The sequence below is a fragment of the Mandrillus leucophaeus genome, unplaced genomic scaffold (genome assembly GCF_000951045.1).
Source record: "Mandrillus leucophaeus isolate KB7577 unplaced genomic scaffold, Mleu.le_1.0 Scaffold258, whole genome shotgun sequence".
NCBI classification, from domain to species: Eukaryota; Metazoa; Chordata; class Mammalia; order Primates; family Cercopithecidae; genus Mandrillus; species Mandrillus leucophaeus.
Window position 1 is genome coordinate 2,341,768 of NW_012102676.1, and position 25,667 is coordinate 2,367,434.

General features: G+C 35.4%; 1 protein-coding gene across 1 annotated transcript in view; it reads left to right on the forward strand.

Annotated features, from left to right (window-relative positions):
- Window positions 1-958: 958 nt before the first annotated feature.
- The window catches only part of DGKB (diacylglycerol kinase, beta 90kDa), a 773,008-nt gene continuing 748,299 nt past the window's right edge, over window positions 959-25,667 (forward strand). Inside the window, exon 1 of the mRNA XM_011983975.1 lies at window positions 959-1,297. The gene's annotated coding sequence lies outside the window, so the exon portion shown is untranslated. The remainder of the gene's footprint in view (window positions 1,298-25,667) is intronic.

The window sequence follows — 25,667 nt, forward strand, 5'->3', positions numbered from 1 at the left end:
CTTCTCTGTCAAGATACCCTGTGTGTAAGTTGGCAAGCATTTTGCTTAATAACTGTCTGGTTTGTACACAGTCCACAAAAATCTTGATTATTGACTGACTTACATTTTTCTTACCCTAATACACTATTTTACACACATGGCTCAAAATTGTTAATTTTATCTGTGCCCTGATTGGTTACACATACATAGAGTTTCCCTCAATATTTAACTGCCTTTCTACTTCATCCATCCTCCAGTCACCTGCTCCGAGGTTACCAAGCCAGAATGCAGCAAGAACGTCTGCAGCTGCTACAATTGGTAGAAGTGGGTTAGGCAGATGGTTGCTGAACAATGACCCATCAAGGACTATAGTTGTAGAAAGGAGAGGGGAGACAGGTATCATATTTCCTGCCTGAGATGTATACTGAGTGGAAGTAATTGCAGTGAATCCAGCTCACTGTCTCAACAGCCACTCACCTGCACCGTCTCCTCCCCTGTTATAACTGGACCAGCAGTTAAACAGCTGTATAGCCTTGTCTCCCTGTCTCGTTTTCCCCGGAGCTCCATCAGCAAGAGTAGCAACAGCAGCTGGAGAAGCGGCAGCCAGAGATAGGCAGGGCTGGTTCTCGCAGCCGCGCAAATCGCCTCCTCCTCAACACACACACACACACACACACACACACACACACACAGCACAGCACAGACTTCCCATATCAACGCGTCTTGACATAAATCAAGGACTAAGAGAGACTAAAGAAGAGCGTTAGTCATGGACAACAGGTATTTCATCTCTGACAAATTGTTTCCTTCAGCTGCTTACTGATTTGGATGATAAAATAATCATTTGTGATAGCTAGCTTGAGTGGGAGACTGGAGGACTGGGGGGTGGCCGCGATAGAGGAGCGGGGATGAAGTGGGAGGAGTGAGAGGTGGGGAAGGGGGACGCCAAAGATGACTTTCAGGCTCCGGAAACCTACGTCTTTCAGCCTCCGCTGTTTTTGAGTTGCAAATGATCAGAGAAGGGTGAACTGCAGGCAGCCTGTGTTGCTGCCTGGAAGTAGATTTCCATCTTTCAGACACTAGTTCCAATGGGCCGGGTGTTCTGGAAGGGGGTGGCAGTGGAGAGGAGGATGCTGTGAGCAGAGTTCTTGAAGCTCCACTCCTCTGGGGAAGCCGAGCTGTGTGGGAGCCTTCTTACTGTGCGGGAAGCGTGTGAATTGGAAAGGATCCTGAGAGCTGGCTAGTCCCAGTTCCTCTCCGGAAAAGCAGTGGCTCTCGCTTCAGAGATGCGCCCAGCTTTCGCCTGCATCACACTGCAGTAAGTTAAACTGGACATGGTTGGCAAATTGAGTGGCTTCTGGGTATGTGGTGCGGGGGAAGGGAAGCTGAGAAGAAATGGGGAGGAAAGTTAGAGAAGCATAGCTTTGAATTCTCCGTGAAATGTTAAATCGGTTCGTCTCCCTGACTCCTGTCCTAGTTATGCTATAGTAGGGGTGCTCTGTGATTTGCAGACGGATGCCGCTTGTGTATTAGCTATGCAGAAAGTGCCCTGTCCATTGTGATTTTAGGCGACACAACTGGTAAATGTTTTCTAAATTTAATTCCAAGAGTGGTCTCCTCAAAGTTACCAATGAGATAGCAGCTTGCCTTTTCAAAAGGTAATTCATAAAGAGGTTGGCTTAGACTTTCAAATGCCCTAGTTAATTGTTACAAGTTCCAGTCCAGATTTATTCCTAATCTGTGAACTAAACAAGCAAGCAAGCAAACAAAAGTCTTTGATTTACCTTATTACATTAAAATAAAATGTGAAGTAGGTCTCTAGATAACTGCTAGGCAACAGCCTAGGCCACACTGATGATACGATAAACATTCAAATACTATTTAGTGAGTGTCACATGGAGGGTTCCCTCAATTTCTTCATGCTGTAATAATCTCCTCCACTTGCTGAACAGTTTCTTTCTTGTGATTTCAAAGTGGAGGTTTTTACATAGATGGCTCTATACTTAGAAACCAAGCAGCATTGTGTTCACTGGCAGAAAATGAAGGCTTAAAACTTTTAAAAAACAACTTCAACTGGTTGCTCAAATTGCAGATAACCAACTCTTAAAAACAGGTCAGCAAGGACCAGTCCATTGTAAAGCAAATGACCGAATAAACATGAATGCAAGCAGAATACTGAAGGTCTTTTCTAGAAAAGAGATCAGAAATAATTAATCTAAAAATGTTGGGGTACCTAACCAGGTCCTGACGCATTCACCAGATTTTTATAGTGGTTGTGAGTGGTGGGGAATCCCTCAAGCAGAAAGGAGATATTACACAAAAAAGTTACACTTAGTTAGATGATCATTGGAGAAAACACTGTATTAGTACATTTTTCTCCAATAAAAATTATTGACAAAACAGAAATTACCTAAAAGAGAATCTAGGATTTTAATCTGGATACGTCCATAGGCTAGCATTAATTCCACAGGATAAGAAGGCTTCAAATTTTATGAAATAACAATTGTGAAAAGCAAAGTAATTCTAAAATAATCTGTCCTTAGAAAAATAGGTAACTAAGGACTACTCTTATCCTATAATTTCAGTTTTAAATTGTGCTACTCTTTCTCTAATCCCCCAAATTTCATGCTTTTACCAAAAATAAAACATGTCAAGAATGTCTTTGGAATTGTGTTGGCTAATTTTCTACTCATCATGAGGATCTCTAGGTATAAAGGCTTACTTAATATTTTTTGGCATTGTTGGAAAACCCAATTTGTTATACGTGATCCATTCCACACACATACATAGTAGCCCTGTGCATAAAGTCTACATGTGACTTTGTGAATCACTGAGTAAAATATAATTCAGGAAATATATTTGCTACAATAGTGCATACATGAGGGTGATTAAATTTTTTTGACACCAATGAGAAAGAGAACGAAAAAGTCTATATGAAGAATAGAAGAATATGGTTGGAAGAAATTTGCAAGCAGTTCCCTAACACTCTAGATTCAACTATTATTAACTGAAACCTGTATGTAGCTAAAGAGAAGGAAAATTAGGTTAAGATCACTGATGAAAATTTGACAACATTTTTTAAAATATAGAAACTTATGTAGTTGGAGTTGAGTGGTGGCAATGCCTTTGCTTCATGCTTTCTTGTCCTACTGGTAAGCAAAGCTCCTGTTTTGACTGAGAAGAAGATTATCAAAATCATTTGTATAATAAAACAATTATTTAAATTGTTTTAACAATTTAAGTTAAAACCATTGGTAAGTTTTGCTGGGATAGTATCTGAACTAGTATCCTATGACTGATGCTTTTTCTTGCACACTATTGAAAGAAGGGAGAGTCGTAGCCAGACAAGCCAGATGAAGATAGCTGCTGATCACGAAATCTAATTCTGTCTACTAATAATGACTGTGATGTGATGGATAGACTTGAAATGACATTTTAAGATGATCCTCTCCTGGATGCCACTTCTAGCTGCCTTCAGGAACAGAGCTGTATTTATATATGCACAATACTGTTGCAGTATCCTCTAAAGAGTAATACCTCTAGCTGAGAAGCACTTGCCCAGAGCAAACTCTAGGAAAAATTGTGAGGAAGCCTATTCCTATTGCCCCTCTCCCAGCAATAGCATTTTCTTTCTCTTGTGAAACACCAATGCAAATTCTGACCAAGTGAGTCACGTATGGTATGTCCCAATACCACAGTCAATATCTTGGGTATTTACTATGAAGTAGGTTCAACTGCTTGATAGCCCTGGATTATTTCCTCATATGCTTTGTTCATCACACAATGAATGAGTAGTGGACGGTTATTTTGAGTGTGACATTTGCACATACTGGGTCAAGAGCTTTACATATGCCTTCTCATTTATGGTATAACAGCTACAGGAGGGAGATGGCATTTTCTCCCCTTTAGAAAAAACTCAAACTCAGAGGGAATAAACAAATTTCTGAAAGCAACATATTTAGTGAATGCTGGGTTAGAATTAACCACTCAGTGTGACTAACTCTAATTCTTAATTGCTTTACTTCCTAAAAAAAAATTAAAATTGTACTCCATTATGGATCGGGGTGGGGTTTAGCATATTGTTTTGTGGATGCTGTGGGTGGGTAGTGCTTGAGTGGTCTTCTTTCTCTGATGATACCCAACCTTGGATCCACCTAAACTGAAATCCACCTGCATTGACCCCAGATCCAAACTTGGCACACTCACCATTCCAATTTCAGGCTCTGCTTTGGCTACACAAACTCTGAAAATGAACATGGGGACATTGCCAGGAAGGAAGATAATGCAGTTAATATGGGAAGAGAAAAGTTGGAAGACCTAAACACAGACAGGTATAAAAAGAAAATAAGGGAATCATATAGTGGAAGGCTGGTCCAAAAATATCTCCACATTCTTTGTCCTAAGGGACACTAAATAACAAACTCTTTGGACTGTGTGTGGGGTAGAGATCTTTAGTCACAGATAAAGTGCAGACTCAAAACATTTCTTTAAATAGTTGTAAGGTCTTATTACAAAAATTAGATTATGCTTGTCATCAGATAATCTCCTTTATATACTCCTTTTAAAAGTGGAAAAACAATGATTCAAAGAAAAGTGGGGGAGAAAGGCCAGATGCTGACTGAAGAGGTAAAAGAGTAATTGGAAATATCACTGGTTCTTGCATAATCACTTTCTGAAAACGTGCCAGGAAGCAAAAGGCCATCTTTAACTGGTGAGGATAAAAACAAAATGGTTCATTTAGGTAAAATGTGAAGTGTTACAGAGACTAACATGATTACTGTCACTTGTCTTCTTATCACAGAAGACAAACACTAACAAAGAATAAAGTGAAAATGTTATGGGCGTAGAGCCAAACAATATTTTAAGATTGGTCTTTCTCAGCATGCTAAATTTAAACAGCCGAAATTCTTTTTTAAGGATTTTCTGAGTCAACAATTTGAAATGAAGGATTTGCCTTTTAACAGGGAATTTGTATTGCATTGTGAATTTGAAACACAATGTCCTCAGTCAGTTATTTTTGATTGGCAATATGCCGATCACTATAGATGCAAGGAGCACAAAAGCTGTTACCTCCAAAATCAGAGAAGAAATGGACACACTTCATAAACTAACTTGATGCTCCTGAGTTATTGTCAGATGTGTACGTGGTGACAGGGCTTTGCAAATACATTCACATTGTTGGCCCTGATTCATTCTCTTGTCATTTGTGACACTTCAGGTTAGGATTGGGAATAGAGTTAGTTTTCAGGGTTGATTTTTGAATGTGGTGCTAAAATCAGCTCTCTTGCCCATTGGCTCTCTTCTTCTTCTAGTTTAAAAATAATGATAGTAACTTTCACTGAGTGCTTACTACATGGCATTTGCCTTTATAAATATCTTGCATATTTAATCTTGATCATACCCTTTTGGGATAATTTTATTATTATCCTCATTCCCATTTTATAAAAGAGCAAACTGAAGGACAACAGGGTTAAGTGACTTGTCACAGTTACAAACTGGTAGGAATAGAGCCAGGGTTTGAACTCAGGCAGTCTAGCTCTGGAGACCACTCTTCTAACCAAAAGGCTCTAAATTCACTATTAACTACCACTGGCTTATTATAACCCTCCACAGTTCACACAATGTTGCACCTTCTTTGTCTCTGCTTACATTTGCCTCTTTGTAATTTACTTTTGGACACCCAAACTCCTCTGCCCTCTCTCCACGCTAATGTGTTTCATTTGATAATGTGCCTTTGCCCTTTAATCTCCTACTCTAGTATCATGACACTTTGAGGTATCTAGTTGGTTTCTGCCACGGACCCAACAGTTTTTCTAAGTGGTTCCACTGAAACTTGTGCTTGCCTTTATTATTGAATATGCCATGGAGAATTGAAATAATCTGTTTTCTACATTGAGGAAGGGGTTCAAACTTATATATCTTTGAAAGTTTAGTGCTTAACACAGTGTCTAATATAATATTGGAGCTTAATAAACACTTCTTTTAATAACTGTATTATTATAGGCTCTAATTCTATCCACTGAAGGAATAGGTAGTCCCACTTCTACAATATTTAGCCTTTGCCCCCTGCCCACCAAAGACAAGAGAATTAGCTTTCAAATAAAAACTATGATGTCTGATAGCAAGTGTGTATTTTAATAAGTAGAAGTCATGATTAGCATAAAATTACTCAGAACACATTTATTACCTTCTATGGTATTATATATTTAGAATACATGGGGCAATATTTTGGAATATGACAGATAAAATATTTATTTCCAGATCACAAAATCAAAATTTTTACTGGTACATATTTTCTGGTTTCAGGTTATTAACATATCTTCAGAGGGGGGAAAAACCCAAATAGTAGAATAAGTGGCTCATCAAAGATGTTTTGCTCTTGTGGGACAATAATGTGAAGTTGTGAAAAGGTGATTTTTAATTGTTTCTTAAACTCTTATTTCCCTTGAGGAAAAACACACTGATTTCAATTCAGTCATAGCTCATAAATTGTGAATCATATCTGCAAGTAGACATTCAAGACTTCACTACCACTAGAGAAAAGTGATGGTTGATGGTGGGAAAACCAATCCAGAAACCCCATCCTACAAATTATCAGGTTATGTGATCATTCAAATTCTATTTTTAAATGTTTTTATACATTTATTTCATTTACTATTCTAATATTGTATCTATGTGAACTGTATAACACATAGGGCTTTCCAAATACATTTCTTTTTTTAAAGTACCATCTTAGGTCAAACTATTATATTTTAGTCTTCTTTCTAATCCACATGAATCAGTTATCGAATAATCAGGGGAAGGGCAGATGGGATGAGAATTGCATAGCTATTTAAAATGTCTTTAGAGTTCCATCAATAGAGTAATCTCGGAATGAGTTTCCCCCAGTGAGGCAGCTGGGCTGTGCTTTATAATACACATTTTTTTTTAGAATCTCAAGTTGTGTATTGTGTTTTGATTGTTCATAATGAGATGGAATTGTGAATAAGGGTATGGAGAAGTCAACTCCATATATAATTTCTCAGTGTGAAAAGAAGCTTTGTTGAGTTTCATCATTTTCTTAGGTTTGACTTGAAACTTAGTTTCTGCATTCAAACTGTCTGGATGTAAAATCCTTACTTTTTGGATGAATTTAAGGAAGTAACTTAAATTCTATGCTTTAGACTTCTCCTTGTAAAACAGTGATAATGAAAATGCAATCCATTTCATAGAATTAAATGATTTAATCATGGATGTAAGGGGCTTAAACAGAATACACATAATAAACACTAAAAAGTATTAGCTATTATTTCCAACTTACTTGGAATATTGTCTCAGAGAAAAAATATCAGTAGTAAAGAAAATGTTCTAAATAAAATCTAAATCTAAAAATATTTCTTAGTTTTATATTAATAAAATATTGAGGCTACAAAATTTATTAAATATTATTATAAACACTTTGTAAGATTTCATTACTTACCATTGTGCCCCAAATGTTCTTATTAAACTATAAAAAGTGGTAACTATTAACATACATAAGTTAACCCACACACATAAACTACCCAGAAGAATAGCTGGCATGCAATTAGTCCTCAGAAATTTTAACTCCCTTTCTCTTACCTAAAATGATGATGAAAGGTCTTTCATTCTTTCTTCTCTGATCTTCTTAACACATAGTTATAGCTATCATCATTTAATATACAAAAGGATATTCTGTTTTGCTCTATATTGACTACTCCGCTATTTGTACCTAAGCATGTTTGGGAAACATGACCTCTGATGTGAGGAAACCTATTAGTTTTTAGATCAAACTCCCTTTGGATTATATGAACTGGAAAGGAGGAAGAAACAGAGGTGCTATAGAAAAACATGACAAGATCCTTGACCTGAAAACAAAACTTCAGGCAGAAAAGATGAGTTTGTAGTTTATTCAGTAACTTATTTTGCTGAGACAGAAAATATAAGGAAGTGTTTCTTGTTTGGCGCTTAACCAAGGAATCTGTTTGTTGGTTCCTTAATGAAAAGAAATAAGGGCTGGGGAATTCTCACTTGTCTTGCCTTTCCTAGTGTGTATGATGGAGATTGTCAGTAATACTCAGCTAGTTCTGGGAAGTCTAAGATTCATATAGAGATATGAAAACTATGCCGTAGGAGACAGAAGTACTTACTTATACCACAGCCCTGTATCCTATTCATCCTTCAGTCATTGATGGGCTACTCTGTCAAGCATTCTGCCAGGATCGGTGAAAGAAGAGGAATGGGTGGAAAAGTTCTCACAGTACTAAAGAGTTACACTTTGGTGGAAGACAGATGTGAATAGACCTAAACAAGGAAACAAGTGCATACTTTGTTGTGGTGATAGTGCTGTGAAAGGAACAAAGAGCTGTTGTTGAGATGAGCAAAAGATCCTATTTACACAATAGGAATAATATAATTAATAGGAGAACAAGCTGGTTTCAGGAGGCATAAGGACCACTCCTGCCCCACCCGCAAACCCCCATTATGCCTTGTTTTCATTGTAGACCTTGCCTGTCTTGTGGACAGTGAGTGTAAGAGGTGAAAGTGAGTAGAAGAGGCTTAAACACCTGAAATAATTTTTAAGACCAAAACAGATGAACTCATAGTGAATCAGAATTTTAGAATTATTAAACAAAACATTTTCATTCTGTCAAAAACATAACTCCCACATTGCTTTTCCTGTTACCTGTATATTATAGGATTATTCAGCTTTGGACAGCTTTTAAAGATTAGAAAAATGCAAGTATTTAATGTTGCTTAGTAACTTCTCTTGCCTGTCATTTTGGGTTGCACATAAACAACTTGTAACTTCCCCACACTTGTCCCAAATAGAAAAAGAGCACAACAAGCTGATGAGTCATTTTGCTATCATGTTGTTCTTAATGAGAATTCTGATTACTAGGAGGGGTGCTCTATTGTTATATAATGTTGTTTGTCATGATATATATTAAAAGTTCCTATTTGGCAAATAGAGATTTCTTCTTTGTTACACATTGAAGATAACATAGCATAAAAGCCATTTAGGGGAAGACTGTCGTTTTACATTCTGATTTTGAATGTACTCTATCCAAACTACTAGACAACATGTTCTGAAAGTAAAGTGATAAGGTTTTTGAGCTTGAAGTGGAAATTTTGTTTTAGAGCTATTAATGCTTTTTTTGTTCAAGCTACCTGTATAACTGCATGGTGGTACATTTGGTGCTTAGGCAACTATATTAGCAAAAAGATAATATCAAAAGTGAAAGAGCACTTTCAGTAAACAAAACAAAACAATGACTTGAATGTGGCTGTAATTATATTGCTGTTCTTTATGGCTAGGCAATGTGAATTAGTGACTTTGTAGAAAACAAAACACAAAAAGAATATGTTAGATTTGATGTATTTGTCAATATATAGCAGTGCCATGTTGATAAAAAATTTTTCTCCACTAAGAAGTTTCAAAGTTATATTAAAGAAATTAGAGCCTGTATCTTGTCATCATGGAGCATCTGGATCAAAGAGAAGGTGCCATCCTCTCTGGTTCTTTAATATGTGTTTTGCTGATCCTCATGAGTTAAAATTCAAACTACATTAAGAGATAAAGAAAGACTGTTTGAGGAATGCTAATACATATGTTAAAAGAGGAAAGGAGAAAGGCATCTTCCTTATTTAAATATTAAATAAAGTTGAACAGTTTTTTATTTTAAGAACTTCTTATAGTCCTTCACATGTGAATCAGCATCTCTAAAACAGAATTTAGTATAAACTTCCCTGGCCTTATTTAACCACAGAATCCATCCTTCTGGGAGCATCTATTAATATATATTTGAAAACCCTGGAGCACATTTTAGGAAGTACTGGTCTATTGGCATTTTAATGTTCACTTAAAAGTTTTGAGCACCTACCAGACATCAGAGTAGTAGATTCTGGAAGAAAATTATGAATAGAACCTGATTTTGACATTATGGAGATCCTATACTGGGAGTTGGAGGAAGACACATGTATAAATTATAATACCATGGGCTATGTGCAGTTGTAGAAGTAGGCGCAAGTTGCTATAGGAGATGGGGAGAACAAGAGACTCAGGAATTAATCACAGATAATTTAGAATTTGAGTCAGATCTTGAAGGAAGAATAGAAATTTACTCAAGAAGGGAAAGTAAAAGCAATTCCTAAGATATATCTAGAAATCATTATTCTTTTATCCTCTTATAAAAACTGGTATTTCTTTCATTTATTCAAGCATAATTCTAGATTGAACAGTTGGCTATATGATTAAAGAGATAACGGCAACGAACTAGGAAAGAGATATAAAAATTTGGTGGTATAGATGGGGAATGAAGTCTTGGCATCGCTACAAATCCCTGGGAAGAGAACGTAGAATGAAAAAGGAGGTAATTTTAGAAACAAATCTTGACATATCCTAATACTTTTAAAGTGCACTGGAATAGATGAGTTTGCAAGGAATGAAAATGAATTGTCATGGAGGAGGAAAACAGCAACAGAAACCTGGCACATTCTAAAGACCAGGAAAAAAAACGTCTTATAAGAATGACAAAGTAATCATCACTGTTGGATGTTGCTGAGAGGTTAATTGAGATGAGAACTAAAACATACCCATTGAATTTGAACACTGGAAGATCACTGGTGATTATAGCTAAACATGTATTGCTGGAGTCATGAGGGGTGAAACCCAGACAAAAACTTGTTGAGTGAGTAGGAGTTCAGGAAATGGAGACAGAGTGACTCATTCAAAGAGTTAATCTATGAAGGTTTAGAGAAAGGTAGAGCTGTTTCTGGAGAATAATAGAAGTTTGAAAGAGCTTTTACTTTTCTGAATTGGGAACTTTTGATTATGTTTAAACATCTATGAAAAGTAGGGTGTGAATAGAAATATGGGGGGGATTAACATACACTAGGGCCTGTAAGGTGTGGGGTGGGGGGAGGGAGAGCATCAGGAAGAATAGCTAATGTATGCTGGGTTGAATACCTAGGTGATTGGATGATCTGTGCAACAAACTACCATGGCACACATTTACCTATGTGACAAACCTGCACATCCTGCACATGTACCCTGAACATATATATATGTATGTATATATGTGTATATATATATTTATGTATACATATATACATATATGTATATATACATATATACACACACGTATATACACATATATATGTATATATACACACACACACACATATATATAGGATGTTGGTTGACTTTGACTAGAAGGTACACTGCCTATAAAGAAAAAGCAGAGAAAAGAAAGAATATATCAATTTGAACAGGTATTTAGGTTTTATAGCCGTAAGTTAGGTATTTTTTTTAATTTAAATTTTCTCTGTAGAGTTTGAACAAGGTGGAGAAAATTTGAAGTTTATGGATAAAATTAGACAGATCTTGGACCAGAGTCATGTATTGTGATCTAGGTTGTTTTGTGGGGGCAGGTACGGGTGGATATTTGACAAGATGATCATGAATTTATAATGATAACAATTTACCTTAATGTATAACTTTATTCATATGTATTTATATATGTGTGTGTATATATACATATATATATGTTTTTCATTTTGCCTTGACTTACATTACCACCATCTACCCCTCAGTGACATCTATTATCTTCCTTATTACTCTTTCTGATTTAGAAGTCTGTATGGTTATGTTCCTTTATTTATATCTCTTGTTATCATTAGGATTGGTTAAAGTACATAGGTAAGGTAAGTCAATTATCCTTGGCAGAAATCCCTTAATCACCTTACCTTCATTGACATTCCACATCTTTCCATGTTATCCACCGGGCATTGCCTCCATTCTGGATCTTGGTATTACCTGGAACTTCTCCACTTTGAAATCATGAGATACTCTAAATGATCGCATTGCTCTCTCTTCCTCCCACCAATATCCAGTAGCTTGACCCACCTCATTTTCTTCCATGACTTTTTTCTCATTCTCTTTCCCCTTACTGTCCAAACAATAACTAGTATACAACACAAATAGCTCTATTGCACAAATCTTTATTTCCCTGTATTACTCTTTTCCTTCCTTTTTCTATCTGGCAGAATCCTTACCCTTTCTCAGTTGAGCAATCTAGCATTGTATTTTCAACTGGGTTATTGAATGCTATTGAAAATCACAAAACTATGAAAACTGGTGTCATAATAAGTCTATGATCTCTCACCTCAGTCTGACCCTGGTAATTCTTCTAAATGTCCATGTTTTATTTTCTTTTCACTGTCCACAGCAGTTTTCTTATAGAGCCCTGCTGCCCATGTACTTCGTATTTTCTTACGAAAAGAGAGATAAGTAGTTTGACTTCTTCTTTGTGTCATTTATTTTTATTTTGGGTACTGGCATTTAGACATTTGAATTAAATTTGGATTTTAATTTAAAAATCATTAATATCCACAACGACTTTAACCCTACTTCTCTCTACTCACCACCTTCTCTGTATCCCTTGCTTTTAGGCAAAGCTTCATAGCAGGGTCCTTCTTTATCTCTTCAACAATGTCTATTGTCACCTTGTTCTCTTCCAATCTAATGTTCCTTTGACATTAAGCTGCTTATTCATTCCTTCAGTGCTGCTTTTCCACTTTACTTGCACTCCTATTGTGTCTCTGGTTCTCTGTTTTTGTTTTTGTTTTTGTTTTTGTTTTGTTTTGTTTTGTTTTCCAGTGGTTTGAACATTGCCTGACACAAAACAGGTACCTAAAAAGCACTGAATAAATAGGTGAACTCTAATAATGCATCTTTCTTGATTGGGGATGATGAGTTATCTCATAAAGCATCTCTCTGGGTCAATAGTGTTTTTTATTGTTTTGTCTACTTTATTAAAGAGGTAAGTGACTATCTTCTTCATTCTCTGAAATGCACTACATTGTAGTACAGAGTTTGGTACTATTCGTGGTTTCGGGCATCTACTTGGTGCTTTGGCATGTATTCCCTGTGGATAATGTGGGAGTACTGGTACATCCTCTTGGCCCATTTATCAGTATGGTTTGTATTGATGCTGAACAAGTACCTGTACATTAGCATATTTTCCCCTCTTTTATATTTAACAGTAATACCTATGTTTTCTCATTCTGGAGATAATATTCAATAATGCTATTATATTTGAAAGAATGAAATTATTTTTAATTCGACTAAATGTAGTCATTGGAACTTTATTCAATTTCAGAAGCATAAGTTAGATTTAGGGATTTTTTTTTTCTTTTTTTCATTTGTGGCATTCTGTGAATTGGTCATTGGTATTCAGATTGTGAGCCTGGATATAAAGAGGAGGGATAAATGTTATTTTCAGTGTCTGACAAGAACAAGCATGGAGGCTTCGAGGTCTTACAGGAAGTAAACAGAAGGCTAAGAGGTCACACACATGGGGAGAATAAATGATTAGCTGGTGTATTTTCCCCAGTGCTATGTCGCTTTCTCAGAGCCTCATTTAAATGACAATATGCCCATGGTAACAGAAAGAAAACATTTTTCTCAGACATATCCCATATTTACTATGTGAACTGTGGAGAAATGCTTATTAAAGATTTTTGTCATAGTTTCCAGGTTCAATTCAGGAGTGGGTGGTCACTTGTGCTAGGACTTTGTTTCTTACAGCCCTATCCCCACATCATTCTTTCCATGGAAGCAAATATTATCTAATGAGATAAGTGAAGGCATTTTAGGGGAAAAGCATGATTTATAGCAAACTGTAGCTTCAAATGGATTTATCCATAGTAGTATACTAGTCTATTTTGCAAGTGTACATTTCTCATCTATCAAAAATCATGTTATTTAGCTTCAGAAATCATAAAATGAGATTGTCCCTGGAATAACTTTTAAATATCTGGCTTTTCTTGCCTATGTAATTTTACGTAAGCTATATAAATAGGGTTAGTTGCGACCTAAAAAAAGTATACTCAGTCATTTTGTCTGAAACACAATATAGCATGTGCCCTCATTAATTTTATCTGTGGGATTTTTAATGGTATAACTTCGCAAGTTAATGAAAACGGTATGGAATGAAAACACTCTCAGGCTGAGGAATATCAGTAGATTTTATAATTAGGTAAATTCTGACAAGTTGCTGCATTTTTTAATGCATACTTGTTTTACTTTTCCTCTTTTTCATTGGTTTTAGACATCACCCAAAGGGGTTAATATATTTCTGTATTATATTTATCGCAGGCAAAACAGAAAAATAATTGAAAAACTTATTTGACTTTGAAGAAATACTTCCTTGACAGGTCTGAGTTAAAAATTATGTCTGCTTCTATCAAATCAAAGTCGTCCCTATCTTATGCTGTTCAGATTCCAATTCCATACTTTTTGTTTTTGTCGGTTTGGAGTGGAATTTTATGTCTTTATTTTGGGACTCTTTTCCTTTCCATTTCAACTTTAGATTGCTTAGAGATTGAGTATAAACTATTAAACGATCCCTATGAAACTTGTTTTTTCTTTTACAATGGGAAAAACTTTGGTGGTCTGTTACTACCCAAGGATTATTTATTCTTTGCTAGCTGGATACGCAACTCCAGTTTCCCAAACCAAGCACTGTTTTGTGAGATGAGCTTCCTCTCCCATCTCCCATCTCCTTTTCAAGTGGGTTTTTCAGTGGGCCATAACCAGGCCTACCACACTGGAAGTTTAGATGGTCTAAGAAAGCACTAAGAAATAAAATGCAGAACTGTTTATCTGAAATGCGACAAGAAGCTCCCCAAAAGGGGCTAGCCCTTTAGTCCTGACACAACCTCCCATTCAGATGGTTATAAGAGATCAAATTCCCATATTTTGCACTTTGCTGACTGAGAGGATTGCTCCCTCTGCATGGAATGCTGGTAGAGCTGAACTTTGGATATGCCCTTGTGTGGAATAAAACCAAGCCTCAGGGAGCATCTATTCACTCGCATTCTTAATCTTGTGTTTATTCTTCACAAGGATAATTTGCTGGTATGATAGTAAATCAAAGTGAATGCTAAACATAGCTGAGTCATGGTCCTCATTCTTGCCAGTGCTAGAACCTGAACAGCCTTTTTGTTCTGACCAGCTTAGAGTCTTTTGTGGACTGGTTCCTACACTTCTAACTGCTTTTAAAATAATGTAATTAACATTTCCTGGCTGCTGCAATCCGTGGTGTTACTCTTTCACCCAGAATCAAACATCCAGATGCAAGCTATATAGTCTAGCTAAGTGTTTTCAAAATCATTAAACTTAGAAAATTATGACAGGCCAGGAAATATTAGGCTAATCAAATAATTATGTACTTATACTTCCCAATTTCAATATTTAAATAAGAAGCTTCAGACACTACCTAAATGTAGCCACCTTTGAAACTTAATTTCACAACGATATTCTACCCTGACAGTTTTCAGATATATAATACCTTCTTTACACAAACATGAAAGTGAAGGAATAGAACCAAGGGAAATTTTGAAGAATTAACAAATATTCTCTTTTAGATTGCTCAGTCTTTTATTGGTATTCCAGTTTCACTTTGCTTTTAAATCTACCAGTGACGTTTTATTTTCCTTATACTAGCAAATAAATAAGGGGGATATCATTTATATTTTCGCTATAAAGCCTGAAATGCAAAATGAAATGTAATGTATTCTAAGCAATGATTGATCTTCACAAGTTTCAGATGTACGGCTCCTTATTCACACAAAGAGGAAAATGAACAGGGACAATACTTTAGGATTTAAGATGCCCATAAGGAAGAGGACTCTTTAAGTATGGGTGAGAGGGGTATGGCTATGTTTGCGTAGGAAATTTCAACACTGGTGTATGGAATGAAAAGAGCCCATGTGTTTAGAATAGTATCTACCATATCATGCCTACCTTTGGAGCCTCTGTCTCTGTGTTTCCCACTACTTCCTTAGCCAGTTACCATCTGCTATCAGCATGCACCATACTTAAATTGGCCTTAAAATGATTTGATAACTTCCTAATTATTAAATACATTTTCCTTTTACCAGTTCCTGTCATTCTCACATTTCCTGTTTTTAATAGATTTACATCTTGTTGCAACTCTGTCCTCCTTTGTCATTGTTAAGATTGCACTATTCTGATACTATTTCTACTTATTCAATCAGTCAAAAAGCATTTAATAATTCCCATTCAACAGGTATTGGGAAAACAATGGTAATTAAACACATAAGAAGTTTCTGTCTCCATTGAGTTTTCAGTGTAGTGACAGTGATTGATATTATCTGTGATGTAATTTCACAAATATATTTTGAGCAGCTACTTGATGCCAGGTGCTGTTCTAGACACTGGAAATGCAGTTTTAAAGTAGCATATTTTAAAATTTACATTTTCTTGGAGGAGATAGCAAGTAAAAATTAAATATGTGATACAATTTTATATATATGTCATGAAGAAAATAAGTCAGGGCAAGAGGAACAAGAGTGATGGAGAGTGGGTGCTATTTTAAATAGTGTGCTATTTTAGATTTATTTTTAAAATGTGTTCCATTGTTCTATTGACATAATATATTTGAAATGTCTCTAAGATTTCCAAGTGATGATGTTAAGTAGACAGTGTGTATATGAGACTGAAATTAAGGGGAGTTGTTGGAGACAAAAATCTGGGAGTTGTTTGTAGACCTGTAACCAGAAGAGACCCCCTAGGGACTGAGTGTACATGGAGAAGAAGGTCCAATGCTAAGCCTTGGAGTACACCAATTTTTTGCATTAGAGAAGAAGTACAGAAATCTGCAAAGTAATTAAGAAGGAACAGGAAGAGAAAGCCAAGAGAATACATTGCCCCTGGTGCCAAGAAAGGAAATGTTTCAAGAAGAAAGAGCTGTGTCAATTGCTACTGAGAAGATCGGCAAGATGATTGCGGATCAACTACAGGATTGGGAAAGATAGATCTTTGCTGGCCTTTTAAAGGGAAATTTCAGTGATGTGGTGGAGTAAAAGCCTGATTCAGCCAGGTAAACTGTGAATTGTTGGTGTTAAAGTGGAGAGAAAACATATAATAACCACACAATTAAATAGTAAATCACACTAGAAATGTTCTGAATAACACAGTATTATCTGTCCTAGTGAAGAAGATTGGAAAGGCTTTTTGAAGAAATAATTATAAACTGAGATTTGATGGATGATCGGTATTAACTAGATAATAAAAAGAATGCAGAAAAGCGTGTAAAAACACTTTATTGCAAGACTGACTTAAGAGCTAGAAGTCCATTTTGGCTGGAGTGGGTATGATATGAGATTAAGCAGGAGTCAGATGGCACAAGGCTGTTTTATCTTTAACCTTAGAGCACTGGAAATAATTGAGGATTTAAGGGAGGTGAGGATATGTGGACAGCATAATTTATGTTTTGATAGGATTACTCTAGCTGCAATGTGCTGGATGAACTGCATGTCGGCCAGATGGAAGGTGGTAGCCAGTCAGCCATTGTAGTAATAAAGGTGAGTGATTATTTTAGCCCGGATTACTGCAGTAATGGTGTCAACAGTGAGAAAGATAAATTGTAGTGATATTTATGACGTGAAATTGGCAGGGCTTGTGATAGTCTGAAATGAATATATGAGGAAATGATGTAGAAAAGTCAAGAATGACCTTTAGCCTTCTGGTATTTGCAACAGGGAAACCAGTGCCTTGTACCAATTGAGAGAGAGTTCGAACAGAAGTCTTTGGTTTGCTGTTATTTTTGTGTCTCATGAATTCAGTTTAAACGTGTTGAATTTGAAGGACTTTTGAGCTATCCTCATCTACCTACTAGATTTTTCTGTCTATATATCTTGCTGTCACCTCAAGAATAGTACCAAAACTGAGTTTATCTACATCCTTCCAAACATTTCTTCCCATGTTCGGATCTCAGTCACCTTGAAATGGTCCCTCTTTCTAGTATCCTCCCAGCTTCCGTATTGGCTAATTCAAATTATATCTTTTAAACTTTTCTGTCTCTATTGCCTCTCACATTTGTCCTTTTCTTTCAATTTCTGCCCGTACTAGACAATTACAAACTCCTACATTTCACTCGACTGTATTCTTAACTTGCTGTATGGTTTCTTCATTTCTAACCAATTCTTGCTTAATACTTGCATTCTATCCTCCTCCCTATCAATTTTCTTGTACAGGGTTTTGATTTTACCATGTTCTTGCTCAAAATAATTCAGTAGATCCTTCCTTTATTTTTTGTAAGTCAGTCATAGATTCACCTTGGCCTGGCATTCAAGCAAAAAGAAAAAAAATCTGTAGATTCCCCTTAGCTTGCTACAATTGTTTAGTACGGTGATTAAGAAAGACTTGGTTTAAATCCTGGCTTTAGCACTTACTAGTTGTCTGATTTTGATTAAATAATTTAATCACAATGTTCAGTTTTTCAAATGGGATTAATAATAGCTACTCATTAAATTGCTGTTTTAAGTCCTAAATCTATGATATTATGGATTATCCAACATAATCCATAAATTATCTTGGCACAGTCCATGGTACAAAGTTAGCATGAATTGATGCAACTCCTATTATTAATCTATTAATAATAGAGTAATTTTAACCGTGCCCCATACATGTATGCAGGCACATTTAACCACTTAATGAAGCACACCTTTTATTTGGTCTCTATGTGCCACTTTATACTCCTTGCATTCTCCTTCTTCTCTCACAGCAGTTGACCCTCCTCACAACGGTTTCTTCCTAATTTCTTCCATCTTTCCAGGAGCAGCTCTATTCTCACTCTCTCCAAGAAACATTATTTTCTCTCCCAACCTTTTCTTCATCCACAACTTCAGGTTCTGTTATTCCACCTTTGTATGTATTTTGATGTTAATCTTGTTTGCCTCCTGTATGTCTGTAGCTTTCTTAGATCTTCTACTACATGGTTGTCCTTGAGTATAGGAAATTTATTTGTGTAGTGCCCATAGTTATAACAATATTTGAGAAAAGGTGATTGCAGTGTTAGGAGTCCCTTCAGTTACATGTATATATTCTCTCCTTTCCTTCCTACACAGACTGATTTTGGCTCTACTCATCATTCAAGGAACATCAAGTTACCTCGCTCAGATGTTTCTTAAATATAGGAGCTTTCAAGTCAGCAATCATCTAAACCAATCAAGGCTAATGCATTTTTCTGTGCTCCCAGGAAGTCTAAGAGCATTTCAACTAAGCCCTTCTGTCAGTGATGGGCCTGCTTCTGTGTTCTAAGTCCTTAGTTTTTTGTTGTTTTTCATTTTCTCTGAGTTTTATGTAATTTAAAGAAAGCAGGCTTCAGAGAAATCATGAGGTTAATACTGTTTCACTCAGAGATCTCTAATCATTGGCTTCTTAACAAAAAGTGGCACAAAAGAGAATATTTAGTGTATTTTCTGTTTCCTACCTAATTTCCTCTGGTCTAAGTTCTGACAATGGCCTTTGGAGCATGAGTTGCTGTTTTGTAGGATGTTCTAAAACATGAATCAGGATTGATTCTTATTTTATTCATGGCTATACTTGGCGGTAATTTACAGAGCCTGAGATGAGGGTTTATTTTTCCCCTCTGAAGGTTTCAGGGATGTTTTTGTCAGGATTTGGAAAATGTGCTCAAGGAGCAGAGTGATAAATTGAGTGCTGCCTCAGAAAAAGTCAGGCTGTCAGGGAACATATTTATCTCCACGTTTGGGAAGCAGGCAGGAGAAATACAGATATTTTAAAAAGCTGTGTGAAAACCTTCTAAGGTAAGGGACAAGGTCAATCTGACATGGCTTTCTATCCATTTTATTTATAACTAAAGGCTGCCTGGACATAAAGAATGAACTGAAATTCACAATCATTCAAGGATGGACTTTTTTTCTCCTGTAATACTGAGGGAAAATGGATAGTTAAATGGTTCAGTTTCAATAATGGATATAGTATAAGAGAAATAAATAATTATATTAAAAATTCTTTCAGTGTTGCCTGGAACAAGGGTCTGATTGTATTTTTAAATAAAGTTTTATTGGAATATGGCTGAATTTTTTGTTTACATATATTTTAGGACTGTTTTTGCACTGCAATAACAGAGATCACTAGCTGCAACACAGACCTATTGGCCCACAAACTCTAAAATATTTTCTATCTGGTACTTTAAGAAAAAGTTAATTGACGCCAGGTCTAGAAGGACACTTTAAGATTCAAAGATGTTTATTCCTTTTGATTCACTTTGTTTTCTATAATGACATTAATACAGAGTTAGCTCTCATTGTGAAAAGTGGCAGAATGGTGATGGAAGCAGGTATTTATTAATTGGTGGTGTTATTCTACTGATTCACTTGTTTGTTGGGTATAATTGGGTTTAGAACAGGGCTAAAAGTGAAAAGAAAATAAATTTATATGTACTTCATTCACTACAGCATTTGTTATGATCTTAGTTAGATGTGGCACATAATTAGGTATTATTTGCCGAGCTCCTGAATCCACTTATGTGCGCACAATGCCAATTAAGGCTTTCAGTTCAGGTCTCTCCTTTTCATAAGAGGTTCCGAAAAAGGGACTCTCAAATTTGTTCAAAAGTATGAATAGTCACAGTGGTTAATACAAAACCACATGGCTCTGAGTGTACACTCCAAGGAAAAATCTTGCAGCTATCTCAATCTCTTTATAACTAAGTATCATCTCTATATCTCTGTCTTCATCTCTATGTGTATATGTGTGTATTCTCCCATTTTCATATTTATTTTAAAAAGCTAGAAAATTTGATTTCATTCAATATATTATAGATCTACATATTTTGTGTTATAGTATGCATTTGTTTGTGGTTCACTGACATTCAGTGATACTCATTTAATCAAACATTACCACTGTGCTCCATCCCAAAGGTGAGCAAAATGGCTTGCTTCCTAATTTTATTGAGGCTCCATACTTCAGGGGAAGACAGACTCTTAAAACTTTGCAAACAAATATATAGATATATATTATATACATGTATACATATATGTATATATGTATATATGTAACATTTATAAGTAAATTACAAATCTAAGTTAGGCAAAGACAAGAAAGGAGGAGGAGAAAATATATCCCAGAAAATATCTTTATACATTCATGATTATAACCAAGTACTCCACTGTAATAATGTTACATTTTTTCTGGAAAGCATGCTTTCACATCATCAAAAATGACACAACTTTTCTATTCTTCTTAAATCTTCAGCCATTACCTTTCACCCTACTCTCAGATAGCCATATTCTGTATTTCATACAGAAATAGAAAATGAATAATATGTCAAAAGATACCTGCGTGCCTGTGTTTATTGCAGCACTATTTAAAATAGCAAAGATTCAACCTAAGTGTCCATCAACCAGATGATAAGATAAAGAAAATGTGGCATATATACACAACGTAGTACTATTCAACCATAAAAAAGAATGAAATCATGTATTTTGCAGCAGCGTAGATGGAACTGAAGGTTATTATCTTGAGCAAAACAAGTCACACATGGAAAGGAAAATATTGCATACTCTTACTCGTAAGTGGTTGCTAAAAACTGTACACATGAATATAAACAGTGGAATGATAGACAATGGAGACTCAGAAGGGAGGAAGGATGGGAAGAGAATGAAGGATGATAAATTACGAATGGGTCAATGCATGTTGTTCTGGTGATTGATACACTAAAAGTTCTGACTTGACCACTACACAATCTATGCATGTAACAAAATTGCACTTGTACGCCAAAAATTTACCTAAATAAGAAAAAGAAAGTAGAAATTAAAACATTAAAACAAAAAAAAATCAATACTACCTACTAATCTATAAATCTACCTCATCCCTACTCTTTCTACTCTTGCTATTGTGAGCAAAGAAGATATGGTCCTTGTGTGAAATTCAAGACTCTAGTATAAACTCTGACTGTCAAACAATGCCCTTTTGTGGACGACATCCTTCAGGTATGCATTCTCATTCCCTCCCTCTTTCTTTCTCTCTTATCCTCAATTTCTCTTTACCCTCACACTCCCAAATACATCCATATTTACTTTCTCATTTTTTTAACTCCAAACTTTCCTTCTCTCTATTAATCATCTTGAGACCATGAAAATCTCTTGCCTGGGAATCTTCTGTTGAAGTAGAATTTTTTTAAGTTAAAAATATAACTTATATAAAAAATACAAAATGAGCTTATTTCAAATATGTTATTTGACTCATTCATTAATAAAGGAACTAGTAAAATAGCAGGAATGATTCAAAAAAATTAAGAAATGTGAGATTTATAGAGTTGAACAGTTAAAGGAATGCAGAAATAAATTTGCCAAAGGTTACTGGAGTGGTTAATGGTGTACAAGGCAATATATACTAACCTTTGGGTTATGGTATAAAAGTCATTTGCACTTCTTTTGGATAAAAAAAAATTTAAATTTTTCTGAAAGAAGAATCATTAGCATTTTACTCAATCTTCTACAGGTTAACAAAGTATGGCTCTTAAAGAGTTCAACATATTCAGGTCAATAGGAAATAGGAAGTTGAAGAAAGGCACACAACCCTACAAAATCAGAAATCTCCACCACAGTGTTCCTGGTATAAAACAACCAGCATTCTACAAACATAATATCTAGCAATCTTTTTTTTTTTTCTATTTCCTAATGCTAATAAATGTTTATGACTTCATTGTTCTGCATGCACTCTTAATTCCCAATTTACTTTTGAGAAAATGGCAAGAATGTTCTTTTGGTAATTTTGTTACATAGAAATTTAAAATATCTTAGAAAATTTATCTTAATAAAAATCAAAAGCAAGTGACTTGTTGAGAGAAAATACTTGTCATAATAGGCATTTCCCTAGTGTTCAAGGATGTACTAAAATGCTTCAAAAAAGGTGACAGAACTATGGAAATAATTCAACAGAATAAGAGCAATCAATTTATAGTGGTGACTGTAATGGCCAAATATGTGAAAAGATGCTCAACTTCAATAATAGTCATAGAACTGAAATAATGATCACAATACCAACAATAACATTGTAAGCCAAAGTTCTCTCATCAGACTGGCAAAATTTTAAAACATTTGGTAACATCTAGTCTGGCAATGGTATAAGCAAGTGGTTTCTTATAAATTGTCATAACTGAAAATTACTGTAAAATATTAGAAATATATTTTATCATAACTTATTAAAATTCAAATTTCCTGTAATCTTTGGCCTAACAGCCTCATTGTTATTTATTTATTCAATAAAATAGACACTTGAATAGAAAGACATATGACAAGGAATTTTTATTGCAGCATTGTTTACTATAACATAAAACTGGAAACGAGCAATTAAACATAAATAGGAATATGTTTTTGTTGTTGTTGTTGTTGTTGTTGTTTTTTTTTTTGAGACGGAGTCTCGCTCTGTCGCCCAGGCTGCAGTGCAGTGACCGGATCGCAGCTCACTGCAAGCTCCGCCTCCCGGGTTTACGCCATTCTCCTGCCTCAGCCTCCCGAGTAGTAGCAACACATTATTCACTATATATTATGTAGTTATATAAGCAAATATAAATCTATACACTAAATTTTAATGGTGATTAAATTAAAGTTACAAGCTTGGTATGAGACTCTTAGAGACAACGTTAGTTTTGATACTTAAGCATTTTGTTAAAAAGAGCATTAATTTAATAATTATAGGAATGAATAATTATAAATTATTATATTTTATTATGTCTCAGCTTCCCTGCTCAGAGTCTTTTGAGGGGCTTCTTATGGCATGAGGATGCAATCCAAACCTCTTCCATTTGTAAGATCCTTGCAATTCAACTATGCTATTGTTCCAACTTGACCTTGAGTAACTCTAGCAATCGGTTGCTTCATCTAGAAACAATATACAACTTTTATTTGCTTTATTTTATTTATTTATTTATTTATTTATTTATTTATTTATTTGAGATGGAGTCTCACTCTGTTGCCAAGGTTGGAGTGCAATGGCATGGTCTTGGCTCACAGCAACCTCCACCTCCCAGGTTCAAGCAATTCTGTCTCAGCCTCCCAAGTAGCTGGGATTACAGGTGTGTGCCACCACACCTGGCTAATTTTTCTATTTTTAGTAGAGACAGTGTTTCACCATGTTGGCCAGGCTGGTCTTGAACTCCTGACCTCGTGATCCGCCCACTTGGCCTCCCAAAATACTGACCAACTTTTATTTTATTTTGAAAGAATGCAACTCTTTCTTACCTTAGAACCTGCCCTTTCCTGACTCACTCCCTCTGGCTGGATACACTTTTTCCATATTCTGTTACTTTGCTTTAAATATCACTTTCCTGAAATTACCACTTTGATCCTTCAACTGAAATTATTTCCCCCAGTTATAAATTCTCATAAGGATTCTTAGGGACACAATTTTTTAAATAGAAACCAAATTGACATCTTGTGAGGCTGAGAAATGCTAAGTAATAGGACGATTTTGAGTATACTGGGCATGATGAACTAGAAATTAGATATAATTTTTTAAAACTAGAGTCTCATTATGAGAGAAAACAAGAATCAGACACACAATTGTCATTTATTAGTCATTTTGCACAGTTTCTGGATTATTTCACTTTAAGAGGATTTTAACTTGTCATACAAAAGTCTTAAGAGGAAAGATTCTTTCAGCATTGAGGTATTTTACCATGGAGAAGAATGAATGGCTTGTTGATTATTCTTCCCAACTAAAGGGATTGCTACTATGAATGTTTTTGTTGGGTCAAAGAAAAGGGTTTTACAAGTTTGTGTACTAACAGAAATATTTAGGATCATAGGGAGATACTTGGGGCTTCATAGCTTTAGGTCATTTCAGATATTTTTAAAGAGTTTCTGCCACTCAGGTCAGTACCTTCTAAAGACATAAATATTTACATAGAAAGCAAGTTTTACTTTAAGAGAGCCTGGCAAGATAACATATGAAATAGCCAAATAACTCAAAAAAAAAAAAAAAAAAAAAGGCCAAGTGTTTTACATTTAAAGAGCAAACTCACATCTGAAGTGATAGAAACAGTCATTCAAATGATACAACTGACCCTGACCGCATTCATTTACTGAATGCAAAGCTTGAAAGTTTACCATATTAAATATTCTTTTAGATAGCCTGGGCTCCCTAACATAGACAAATCAGGAGTCTAAACAGAATATTCTGTACCTCAGATCATGGATATTTTGAAATACATTAAAATAGATTCTTTTTATTTGTCATTATTTGAGAAGAGCTACTTTACTTTAATCTGAGAATCATTGTTTTGCTATACATTAGTTCTTTGCCAAAACAAATATATCAAGGATCTGCATGACATTTTGCTGTGTCTAGTAACAAGACCATGAGTATTTAATTTAGTATAACATAAAAGAATGTGTTTTTGAGCACCAGAACATAACAGTTTATAGAGCTATAAAATTCATTTTGGTAGTGATGTTTAATTAGATATTGATGACTTTTGATACGAAGTAGAATGGCCGGCATATCTTACAACCTACAGCCCATGTGCTAAAACATACGCAAGACTTGCAGTGGATTCAATAGAAGGAAAGCAAAATTAGTTTGTGAGATGTTTTAATAAATCATATGATATAAATAATAAATATTTAAGTATTTGATTTTTTTTTTTTTTTTTTTTTTTTTTTTTGAGACGGAGTCTCGCTCTGTCGCCCAGGCTGCAGTGCAGTGACCGGATCGCAGCTCACTGCAAGCTCCGCCTCCTGGGTTCACGCCATTCTCCTGGCTCAGCCTCCCGAGTAGCTGGGACTACAGGTGCCCGCTACCTCACCTGGCTAGTTTTTTGTATTTTTTAGTAGAGACGGGGTTCACC